The 13,050-nt window shown below is 44.0% G+C and overlaps 1 protein-coding gene and 1 long non-coding RNA gene across 2 annotated transcripts in view; one reads left to right on the top strand and one right to left on the bottom strand.

Moving 5' to 3' along the window:
• The window catches only part of LOC140394833 (uncharacterized), a 54,074-nt gene extending 49,925 nt beyond the window's left edge, over positions 1–4,149 (bottom strand). The window contains exon 1 of the long non-coding RNA XR_011936025.1: positions 4,047–4,149. This is a non-coding gene — a long non-coding RNA (uncharacterized lncRNA). The remainder of the gene's footprint in view (positions 1–4,046) is intronic.
• gas7b (growth arrest-specific 7b) overlaps positions 1–13,050 on the top strand; it is a 625,036-nt gene that overhangs the window by 119,233 nt on the left and 492,753 nt on the right. The gene's annotated exons all lie outside the window — the stretch shown is intronic.

Below are 13,050 nucleotides of genomic sequence, written 5' to 3'. Positions count from 1 at the left end.
CCACCTGTCAATATATGCATCCAATAAAACAAACCCTCCCACGGTGGAAACAAAAAACAAAGGAGAAAAAGAAGTCCAGGACCGCCCATTGTCACCATTAACCTATAGAGTCCACTCCCCCCCCCCCCCCCCCCCCAAACACTCAATGCCATCCAACCTCTGAAAGAGTACTGTACATGATACCCAAGAGTTGTAACCCCCCCCCCCCCCCCCCACTCACTCCAACTCCTCCCGTCCGCTGCCTCTTGTAAAAATCCTCCCCCCAACTTCAGTTCCTTCCCCCCAACTTTCCACCCTGGCTAGACCACTCGGACCCTGTTCTGCCAGGCTCCGATGGCCACAGCCCCTCCCCCCACCTCATTCCCGTTCACTGGCCGGCTTAAACTGGCCAGCATGGAGGCCCCACCCGGGTCCCTTTCCCCCTTGCCCGGCCCTAGGAAAGCCCAGAAATCCCCTTTTAGCACACAAACCCCGCATATCCACCTACACCGCAAAGAGCCCTCATTTAGAGTGAAAGTCCCATCTCTTCCCTTGTCCAAATATATACAATATTGGCTCCTTTAGCCCATACACCCGCACGCAGTGAAACAAAAAATAAGAAAATAGAGTCGTGAGGTTACATCGGCACATGGCCTTTTCTCAATTTCTCAGTTCTGCCACAGTCCTTCTGCCTTCGCAAACTCCTCCGCTGCTTCCGCCGTTCCAAAATAAAAGTCCTTGAGCTTGTAAGTCACCCTCAGCTTCGCTGGATATACAATGCCACACCGCACCTTGCTAATGTACAGTGCCCTCTTCACCCGGTTGAAGGCAGCCCGCCTCCTCGCCAGCTCCACCGTAAAGTCCTGGTATACACGTATACCAGCTCCAGCCCACTGCACCACCCGCTTCTGCTTGGCCCAGCACAGGACCTTCTTCTTCCCACATTACCTACGGAAGCACAGAGTCACTATCTTTGGCGGCTCACTCGCCTTTGGTACAGGCCTCCACAACCGATGAGCCTGATCCAGTTCATATCGGGAGGGAACCTCCCCCTCCCTCACTAGTTTCGCCAGCATCGCGGCAAAATACTCAATCGGCCTCGGTCATTCAATTCCTTCGGGCAGCCCCACAATCCTCAAATTCTGTTGCCTGGATCTGTTTTCCAGGTCTTCCATTTTTCCTCATAGATCCTTGTTAATCTCCATCACCTTCCGCATCTCCTTCCCCATCGAGGTAAGTTGATCACCGTGCTGCAATAATGTCTCCTCCACTTCCTTCAGCACCTCCCTTTGCTCCCGCGCCTCCGCCACTGCGCTCGCCACCGCTGTCGTCACCGGGGAAATCGCCTCCTCCATGAGCACACTCGAAATCTCCCTTGTCTCCTCCCTCATTGTCTCCATGTATTTTGTAAACTGCCTTTCGAATTCCGTAGCCATCACCTTAGTTATTTCTTCAGCCGTATGCAATGCGGCCTCCCCTGGTGCTCCAGCCTCCATTTTCCTTGGTGACCCCACGGTGATCTTTCCAATCCCTGCCGGATCTTCAGCTGTTTTTTTACGGCCGTTTTTTTGCTCACCCTCAACATTCTCCTTTACTGTGCCTTCACTGTGCTTCCTCTGTGCCTTCTCCCTGCTTTTGCCGCCTCCGTGGACCCTGGGACTGGGCTTAAAGCCCCGAAAAATGCCGTTCCAGAACGGGAGCCCACCATGTGGCTGCCTCCCACCCGCCGTCACCGGAAGTCCCGCACATCTTTGGGTTGCGGGGTGAGACCCACGCCAACAAGGGGAGAATGTGCAAACTCCACATCGACAGTGCACCGGGGCCGGGATCAAACCCGGGTCCTCGGCGCCATGAGACAGCAGTGCTAACCACTGCACAACCTGCCGCCCCTAGAAGTTCCGGATTTGAGTCTCATCCCAGGGCTTGTGACCAAGGAAGGTGCGTTGGTAAGAGCGGGAGAGATTCCTGGTCTGCCATGTGATGTAAATATAGTTGGAGTCTCACCATTACCATCCATAGTTCCGGACTGCAACACGCTTGTAAAAGCACATGGTGCCAAAGTAACTCGACTCCACAATTGATCTGTAACACACTGCATGTTCTGTAATTTCAGGAAATGTTTCAATTCACATTGTGCCAGCTGAGATTAGGCCCTTGTGGACCATTCAGAGGATGTAGTGTGTGATAGTTGAGAGGTATTTTAATATTGATATAACAGGAGAATATTCTATTTTTATTTCAGAGCTTCGGTGTTGTCACGGCTGTGCATTTCTTAATCAAGTTTGGCTGTTGCTGTGTTCAATACCAAACATTCTCTTGCATAATGTCAAAGAGTTGTTGTTAGAGTGCTACATCACATCCTGCCTTTGTACACTGGGATCTAGCTTATCTACGGATCTGCACAGACCAAGTATCCAGTTTTTAAAAAAAGAATGATGCAAATCTCAAATCCTGTGCTGAATCAAACCTACCACAAGAAGTCATTATTGTGGTAGCGATACTCTCGGGGACTAACTGAATCACCTCTCAGCAGCTTCAGTGTTAAATTAGTAACTGTAACGTGCACAATGAAGAGTGCCGATATTGTATGTAATGTGTGTTGCAAATAATTAGGTTGAGACCTATTAGGACACAGTATAAGGAAAACATGAAAGACTGAGTGAGGAAAAGCCCCATTGTGAAACATCAAAAACAGTACAGAGGTACCCTACTGAGAGTTTATAATGTAAAGTGGGTAACTGCAATCTCACCATTGGAATCAGGACTGTTAGCCAGGATGAAGAGTTGGCACAAACAACTTTCATGTTGCATTGGGGCCACGGGCTTCAGATGTATGGGTTCTGAACATCAGGAGGAATTGCTGATATGCATGGATCCCAATTTTTTGTGTGCACCCTTTGTGCTCCAATGTCCCCATATCACCTTTCAATCAGCTTCTGGTCAGTCTGGGCGTTGTCCCAAGATGTGATTGCAAGTACAAGGGACCAACTCTTCACAGTTATCTTACAAATGTTGATCTTAACCTGATGGTAGATCCATAAGCCACGATTTTCAACAACTACAACTTGCATTTATTATAGCACCCTTAACCAAACGAGACATCCACAGTACTTCATAGAGGCAATACACAACAAAACATGAGACCATACCATTTAAGGAAAAAGCATCGCCAAAGAGGTAGGGGCTGCCCCGTTATGGTGAGAATGGGGCTATGAAATGTAGCGAGCCGTTCAAAAGTCCATTGACTTTGGTGAAACCATAAAAAAAGGTCTGCCCCCAGGTTTTAACAGTGTTTTAAAGGAGGAAGGTGAGGAGGAGAGGCCGAGAGATGTAGTGAGGGAATTCCAAAGCTTAGCGTTTGAGCAGCTGAAGGCATGGCCATCAATCGGGATGTTCAAGAGGCCAGAAGCTTGAGGCAGAATAGTCTAGATGTTGCCTTGTTGTGGGACCCAGTAGAGAGAAAACACCTCTTGTCAGTCTTCAAGGAAACCGTCAAAAATTAAAGCATCAAACGGCACAAAATGAGTGTGGTTGTGGTGAGGCCCAGGCTGCTGCCATTTTAACCCACTGAGCACTGTGCCTTGAATTTGGAGCACTAGTTTTGTTGGGTGTTACGATGCCCTGGGCTAGTGCACAGTCAATTACAGCCCCACTGGTCCCGAAGTCACAACACAAGTGAATTAACCAATAATTCTGACAAAAATACCCAAAGTCTTTGGCCCTTGGCCGACCAATAATTACAGTCATCAGGTTTGTAAGTTTTAAACAATTACTGTTTGTTTATAACAAGAACTGTAATGAAATAGGCATGAAATACAACTGGTTAACTATTATCTAATTTGTAATTCCCTGCTTTACCTTGCTTCCCACCATCTATACGCATACACACACATTCAAGACAGACAAACACAGAGGAGAAGAAAGGCGTAAAAATCATAAGTAAAGGGAAAAAAGAGTATTTGTTTCAGATGGTGGTCTTTAGCACCGTACTACTCTTCAAACATTGCTTTCAATTTGAGGTTTTACTGTGGATTCATTCAGGTCTCTGTAGTTTCAGAAATACTCACAGCTTTTCTGGAGAGAGAAAGAGCAGGTTCTTGCCATTCTATTCAGCCTGTAATGGTTCCCCTGTGGATTAATTCCTCTCGGTTCTCTGCAGCTTCAGGAATACAGCACTCTCAGCCTGCCTGGAGAGGGAGAGAGAGTAGGTCCTTGTCCTTGTCTTTCTGTGTCTGGGACTCAACTGCTCTCTCAGGTCTCTGAGAATCATCCCACTGGAATAGGATCCAAACATCACCTGTTACCGGGCAGAGTATGGCCTTTTGGCTGATTCTTGACCACCAGCCAATCAATCAAACCAAACCCCACCCCATCTCTCTCTCTTTCTCTCTCTGGTGCCAAAATGTCTGAAGTCCCTGTTCAGATTAGCAGTGGTTTCTCCTGTAACTTCTGAATTCTGCATTCTCTCTGCTGCTTGGCTTAAAGATACATGTTCAGTAATCACCCATGGATCAAAAATGCTAACTACAAATAAAAGAAAGGGTAAATAAGTGAATAAACAGGAAGGACCTTTAGAAGGGAATGAAAACTTGTGTAGTTCTCACCACCAAGTCTCAATGTATCTTACGAGGCATTACATTCCGGTTACTTGATGACTTATACTAAACGATCCAGCAAGTGCAAGGAGACTTTTTCCAAAAGTAGTCCAGTCTTTTTTCAAACAACTCCTGTTGGTGAGATTTCTTGGATGTTAAAATGTCAAATACACCCACTCCAATGTGCCTCTATCAAATTATCCACAGGAGATCTTTCAGTGTATGAAAGGACAGCAAAATCCCTGTTTGCTGCCTTTGTTCTTCCTTCTGTGGTCTTTGACTAACAGTGTGCAGAAGATGTTTTGCTATTAGTGCTTTGACAGGCCGCTGTGTGACAACCGTGTAGAGAGCTAATTACTAGGGAGTGGTGAGATAGTGCTCCCAATTAAAGTGTGGGGAGCTGAGATACCAATGTTGGCTTGTTTACAAGCCTGATATTCCATCAGTACATTTGTTTAATACAGGCTGTATTCAATGCTACAGGCACTCAAACACTCTGGGCCATGCTTTCAAAAATTCCTTGACCTCTCCAGTATTTCTCCATTCATTGTGTGGCAGCTTTGGCAGTGTGTGTCGGTAAGCTGTTGAACCATAGAGGGCATCGCTGCTGAGGCCAATCCTATTCTTACCAGCGATCCACTCACCTGAGTCCACTCACACTCCATCCAAGGTCCACCGCAGAGCAACAAGGAATAACCCAAGCGTAATTTTTTTTTTCATATTTCAACCATCACAATAGGTTTATAAAATGTATTTGAATGTAAATCATTCCTTTGAACTCATAAGTCATGTTTTAAAGCTATTGATGTCGGAGATCTTACTTTTCAATTATTCCCTGCTTTCTCTGAAAGGAACAAAATAATTGAAATGTTTTCAGTGATGTGCATCTTTCCTGGTGAAAATGAGAACTGACAGATCCAGTCAGCCTTGGGTTTGCTCTTGCTATAATATAATTTCATTGCAGCTCAAAAGTGGCCCCATATCAAGAACTACTCATAGTTCAGACTTTTAGCTTTTCAAATTAGAATGTGCAGTGCTCCTACTGGGATTATGGGCCATTAACTATGTGGAATGTGTGTGCATGTAGCAATACAGTGCCTACATAGTATGTACATAACAATTAAATTTTTTAAATGGTTTTCTGGATTCATTTTGAGTTTCCAGCAAAGCTTTCTTCTTTAATGTGTCCATTGTATTCATTAAAATCTATGGGAAGCCTGATGAAAAAGTTGAGGAATGTAACCGTGTGACTTGTGTAGGCACATATGAATCTGATACTTATTATAATACAGGCAGCAGAGCTTTTGTACATGCTCATTGTAGTTTATTAGCCATTCAAATAATCAGCGGCTATTTTCTCCAGATACTTTAGGCATTCTGAGATGGTCGGGTTGGTGGTTTGACCTGCAACATTTGGTTCCCTTGCCTTTTGTACAAGGTGCCAATCGAAAAAGGAGTTTACGTGATGCTGGGATGATTGCTAAGGGGATAATTAAGGCTCCATTTTATTGGACTCCTAATGCCACGGATGTGGTTTGTACTGTGGTATATTTTGTCAAGTACCACCAGTTCCCTTGGTACCTTACCCAATTGGTCATTGTTCATGTGGAGGTCTGGATGATGAAGGAAGGCAGGTATTTCAGCTATTCTGTATCGGGGTGTATGAGGATAGAATACAGGACATTTTCTGTAAATACTTCGGGAGGTAAAAAGGTGACCAGTTGGGGTCAAAGCAGTAAAGCTGGTTTGGCACAACCCACACCTTGGTTAAAAAGTTGAGCTTGTATTAGAAATTGTATTGGAGGATCATTAAGCAACTGATTGTCACTTAAAATTCCAGCGAGTACATGTTAAAGAGGCTTCATGGCATTTTGGTGATTAACACATCAACTAACACCCACTCCTAACAGCAACCAGCTGTTTGGGAGTAAACATGACATTGATATCAATTTCATGCTTTATTGATAGCAATTTACTCAACATTTCATGTTCACTTGTTGCTGAAGCTATGAAGAGGAACTCTGAAACACATCAGCAGACTTTCTGGGATGCTTTGTCCAGACTTCACCAAGATGCAAGAAACATTTATTTTGGAAATACGCTAAAGGATTCACTTAAATCAGTGCCTACTCCACCTTATTGGATGCTTTGTCGGAGTCAAGAGGAGAAAAGGAGTACTTGGTTGTGGACCAAGTACTTTGGCTTGGACAAGAAATAAGAGGGATGATATTAGATCAAAGTAACGGCAACTACTGCAGGAGAGAGGGAGACAGGATGCTATGGTCCTCCCCTATAAGACATCCTTTGCTCTTGTGGACCTCCTCTCCCAGGATTTTCAGTACCACATCTGCAAATCTGTGTATTCATCTCCATCATCTCCCTGTATCAACCTTCTGTGTGCCAGCCAGCGCACTCTTTGGAGGCAGTGTATGAGTGGAACCCACATATACTGCTCCATAAAAATTATGTCTTATAATCCTTCAGGTTTCTATTTTAGCTCCTCCAAGCAAGTTCAAATTGTGTACTTGGTAATTAGGACCAAAATTGTGTGTTAATTCCAGACTTTCAAATGGCTTAATCTTATTAGCTCTGCATCTTCTGGATAAAATAGCCCTCCATTATTTCCCTTGTGACTTTTTAATTTATTTAATTTTAATTAAAATAATTATTGTCCTAGTCTGTTATCATTCTTATCTTCGCTTTAAGAACAACCTATTTAATTGATATATTGATTGGATTAAAGGCCTTTGAATTTGTTACATCTTTCTGCAGATCATTGCCTAATGTCCTGCCTGGGGATTTTTAATCAAACATGTTATTTACTGTGTATTCATAACCAGAAAGGCACTTGAGGGTTGATCTTGGTTAGAGTCATCACTTCTCAGCCTATTTGGGTATTCTGGTCGTCTTATGATCTTAGCACAGAAAGACCTATGAATTGTGCTCATTTTGGAATGAGTTTGAAACCTGTCCTCTGCTTCACATCTCATGCGCATAATGTCACTACATTTTTGTTCTGTACCTGGGGCTGTTGTCATTGTTTGCTGATATTGATACCTTGTGGGTTTCCCCCTTTGCTGCTGTGTTTTTCATTCACAAAAGTTGATTTTGACCACAGCTTTTAAGTTCTTATTAATATCTAGATTGGTGGTGGGGTGTCGCGTCCTGTTCGCTCAGGGCACTGGAGTTGCTGTGGCAACATGCATGTTGTAGCCTGGATAGTGACAGTAAAGGCTACAACTTTCTTTCCATCGCATGGCTGATCAAGAATTCTTCTGCTCTTCCTGCCTGCCATTGGCCTGTGTTGGCTGAATTTGCAGGTTGATATTCACCATGTTTGGCTGCATTATGCAGGCACCTTCCTTGACCATCACGTTCTGGGTGGGATCCAAACCTGGAACTTCTAGTTTAGTGGTACAAACACTGCCCACTATGCCACAGGGCCTCCCTAATGTCCGGATTAGGGCGGCTCAATTGGCTGAATCGTGAACTGTACAAATCAGCATAGTCCCCTCGTCAATCCGCGACTGATCCTGAGCTAACTGGTTCCAGATGAAGCAGCTTTTAGGGTGCTACAATTCACCTCCATACTCCTGGATTCCGAAGGAGGAAATAGTCCAAGGTTCCCACTGCCAATCAATATCTAGTGATATGAAAGTGACCTCAAATCTCAAAATGGTACAAAGCACTTTACAGCCAATGGAATACTTTTGAAGTGTAGTCACTCTTATAACGTCAGAAAGGTCGGAGCCATTTTGAGCACAGAGGTCCAACCAACCACAATCTTGACCAGATAACTAATTTCTCTGATATTGCTGGTTGAAATGCTGGCAGAATTTTCCCAGCCCTTCTTTAAGGTGATGCCATAGGATCTTTTGCATCCACCTGTGAGGACAGAGAAAGGTACAACCTCCAACAGTGCAGCATTTCCACAGCACTGCACCAAAGTATCATTTTGGATTATAAACTCAACTCTCTGGAGTGGGATTTGAACTCACAACATTTTGCCTCGGAGGCATGGGAGCTACGAACTGAGCATCAGCATCACCAGGGAGGAAAGAATGAGAGAGAAATGTTGGAACGAACAGGAGAATTCTAATAACCTAGCAGGGTGTGAATTGATAATCTAATCCCTGTAATGTAATGCTACTGGCCCCTTTGCTTCCCAGTTTAGGCATGAACATAATCTGGGTTTGTTAGTTGGGATAATCTTTCCACTTAAAAAAAAAAAATTTAGAGTACCCAATTATTTTTTTCAAATTAAGGGGCAATTTAGTGTGGCCAATCCACCTACCCTGCGATTCTTTGGGTTGTGGGTGTGAGACACACGCAGACACAGGGAGAATGTGCAAACTCGACACGGACAGTGACCCGGAGCCGAGATCGAACCCGGGTCCTCGGCGCCGTGAGGCAGCAGTGCTGACCACTGTGCCGCCTAATTTTTCCACTTTTGTTGTTTCAGATGACTATTATCAGTTGTAGTAAAGAAATGAAATTTAAATGCATCAACAAGTCAATGGAAAGTAAAGTTACGCTGGATGTATGAAGGGTAGCCAATCGTATTCTATTAGTTTCTGATTTGTTATGTTGTAGGTGTAACATAAGCGGCTTCCTTGTGGTGCACTTGACAAAGGAAGGTTCAGACGTGGAGAGAACTTCAACACGTTTATTAAACTATTTACACTTCTATTACTCGGGTTCAACACTACCGCTAATCCTACTATAGCTACCCAGACAGACTAACCAGCTGCTGCAATCTACGTGGTGGGTGTAATATTGAATCAACCCTGTCTCTGTACTCACTGACTGCCTCCACTGGAAAGAGGCAGATCATGTGTGTGGTGTCCTTTATATATGGGTTGTAATGCCCCCCTGTGGTCATGTCACCTCCTTGTGTATCATGAATGTCCATTGGCCATGTCCTATCTACTTGATCTATTGGTTGAGTGTGTGTGTGTGTGATGTCTTTGGTGCTCCCTCTAGTGTCTAGCTAGCTTACATGCATTCACACTGATGCACATCACCACAGTTTCCAGCTGCACAAATGATATTAAAATGACCCTAACCATCTTCAATAAATGCCCTTTTTGTCAAATCCTAGACAGCAAGGCTGCCTCAACTTTAAAATACACGTTTCTTCAGTGTATGCACATTCCACAGCAGCAGCCCCTCTGTCAGAATGCACAAGATACATAGAAGTTATGTGAGCGTTTGGAAAAAAAACAAAATACTATTTGCATGAGTGAGCATCTCCAATTGTATGCCACTTTATAATTTTATATAAAACTGCTGAGATGGAGAGGTTTGTGTTAGACAGGATTGACAAACTTGCCTTGCTTCTAAGAAATCACTCTTTTGACAATTCGAATCAAACTGCTGAGCAGCTAAGACGCTGCCTCCAAGTCACAGATAGATAACACCTCCCCAGGAGGGTTTTGTCACCTTTGTGTGCACCAGTGTCACGTCACTTACGTTAAGGGATAAATGATGTGCTGAAACAGAGAATGAAGGGCCAGATGATGCCGTTCTCCAGCTTCCATTTTGATTCCGAGAACTTGCGCCTTTCGGCCTCGGTCTTGGAAAAGGCTTCCCCTTGTTTTCTTCAAGGCCCTCTGCCCCTTTAAATTCTCGGCCACCTCTATTGATGTTTAAGCAGCCCATTAGCTGCAGCAGCACGAGAACCTTCCACTGTTAGCACTAGTGGGTTCTCTCTTGTGATGGGGTGCATATTTAATGACCGTCCTTTCCACCCCAACACAGGGAAATGTGTCTGGATTGTTGTCGGTCGAAGAGGGCCAGCCTCAAATGTGCCAGAATGTATTGACAGACATTAAAGTCATGGAGCAATAGTGAGGGGAAGCATCACCACATATTGTAGTCTACAGAGCTAGGTAGGTGACTATCTCAGAAAATCTTAAGAGATCAGGATTGGTAAGTGAAAAGATTCTAGAGTTTCGGTTGATGGGAGTGAATTTTCATTATTAGTGTAACTGATCCAGCCTCATTATCCTCTTCAGTTTTCACCAACTGTAAGATAATATATTCTGTTTAAAACAGTGCCCAGTTTCAACTGATCAACTGATCTGACGATGCCCAGTTTCAACTGATCCAACGAATCTGAAGGTTTTGATTGCAGCTGAAATTGTCACTTTTTAAGCCATTTAAGGTTATTTAGAATAATTTTCTGTGTCTCGATTGGAGGATTTTTTTCCAGATAAATCGCTTGCAGCTACTACTGAATTCTGACCACGTTCTTTTTGATTCTCCTCTTCTCTATAATTTCACCATCAAAGCAATTAAAACAATTTTTAAAAAATATATAAATTTAAGAGTACCCAATTCTTTTTAACCCCCCAATTGAGTAGCAATTTAGCGTGGCCAATTCACCTACCCTTCTCATCTTCGCTTTGTGTCGGTGAGACCCACGCAGACATGGGGAGAATGTGCAAACTCCACATAGACAGTGACCCGGGCTGGGAAAAGCGAATTTCAAGTAACATTACAATCACGTTTTGGTTTTTGAAATGGGGACGTGCATTTTTAAAAGTGATACAGCATTCTGTAACGGGGGCAGCACGGTAGCATTGTGGATAGCACAATTGCTTCACAGCTCCAGGGTCCCAGGTTCGATTCCGGCTTGGGTCACTGTCTGTGCGGAGTCTGCACATCCTCCCCGTGTGTTCGTGGGTTTCCTCCGGGTGCTCCGGTTTCCTCCCACAGTCCAAAGATGTGCAGGTTAGGTGGATTGGCCATGCTAAATTGCCCTTGGTGTCCAAAATTGCCCTTAGTGTCGGGTGGGGTTACTGGGTTATGGGGATAGGGTGGAGCTGTTAACCTTGGGTAGGGTGCTCTTTCCAAGAGCCAGTGCAGACTCGATGGGCCGAATGGCCTCCTTCTGCACTGTAAATTCTATGATTCTATGATTCCAAATGTAGAGTTTTGCATGACAGGGAAAGCATCTTGGCAATTTGGGCCCAGAGGTCTGTGCACCCTATATGTGGCTTGTAGGATTTTCCTGGTGTATTAACATAAGAAAATAGGAGTTGGCACTTTGAGCCTGCTCCACCATTCAGCAAGATCATGGCTGATCCTCTACCTCAGCTACACATTCTCGCACTATCCCCATATCCCTTAATTACATTAGTACCCAGACATTGTTTTGAACTCTAGCGTGAATATACTCAATGGCCGAGCATTGGCAGCTGGGGTAGAGAATCGCAAAGGCTCACAACCCGTTGAGGAATTAAGTTTCTCCTTGTCACCAGTTCTTAACGGCCAACCCCTTATTCTGAAACTGTGACCACCTGTTCCAGATTACTCAGCCAGGGGAAACACTTTTTTTTGCCTTTCAAGTCTTTCAAGCCTTTTAAGAATTTTATATATTTCAATGAGATCTCTCCCCAGAGGAAAGTATCTCATCCCAAGAAGCAATCGAGTGAACCTTTATTGAACTCCCTTCTATGGCAAATATGTCCTTCCTCAGGTACGAAACCGAAACTGCATACAGTTCTCCAGGTGTTTCCTCACCAATGACCTGTACAATAGTAAAAATAGGTCTTCACTCTTCTATTTTAACTATTTGGTAACTAACACACTATTTGTTTTCTTAATTACATGCTGTATCTGCATGTTAGCTTTCTGTGATCATGTACAAGGGCACCCAAACTTAATGCACATGTTTCCCAGTCTCTAATGAATAAAAAATGTTCTCTTTCTGCCAAAGTGGACACTTGGCCACAAATTGAGTGTGCAGTCTTCCTGTTCCTGCATTCACAAGCTGGCTGCCTGGAGCACTCTTGCCTCTCAGTCAGAAGATTGTGGATTCAAATCCTACTCCAGGTATTGGAGCACAGAAGAATCCGGTTTGATAGTCCATTATAGACCTAAGGTGTCAGGGGTGCTGTCTTTTTGATGGGACATTAAACTAAGGTCCTTTCCGCCCTCTCCGTTGGATATAAAATATTCTCTAGAGGAACAGGTGGACAGTTCTTCTTCCTTAATAGTTTAATATTTATTTCTCAACTGATCTGACTAAAACAAAAGAACTAGTCATTATCAAATTGCGTTTTTGGGACCTTGCTGTGTACAAATTGACTTCTGCATTTCCCACATTGCAACAGTGAATACACTTCAAGCATACTTAATTAACTGTAAAGTGCTAAGGAACATCCTGAGGTTGAGAGAGGTTCTTTGCAAATGAAAAGTTTGTTCCGGTATTTTGTATAACGGGGGTGATAGACATCAATTCAGACGAGACGCTGAGAAGCAGTGACCGATGCTTTAATAAACTAAATATGTGCCGACCTGTAGCTCCTCCCACACTGCAAGACTGCCCCAGATCAACAGGCTTTATACCTCCACAGCTGGGCGGAGCCACAGGTGGAGCCTACAGCAGCACCAATAATAACATTCCACCAGTACAACAGGAACAACCAATAACATAACAGCAATAACAATAAGTATATGCAACAGTGGA

Source organism: Scyliorhinus torazame, chromosome 18 (assembly GCF_047496885.1).
Source record: "Scyliorhinus torazame isolate Kashiwa2021f chromosome 18, sScyTor2.1, whole genome shotgun sequence".
Classification (NCBI taxonomy): Eukaryota; Metazoa; Chordata; class Chondrichthyes; order Carcharhiniformes; family Scyliorhinidae; genus Scyliorhinus; species Scyliorhinus torazame.
This window is presented reverse-complemented; position numbering and strand designations above follow the sequence as displayed.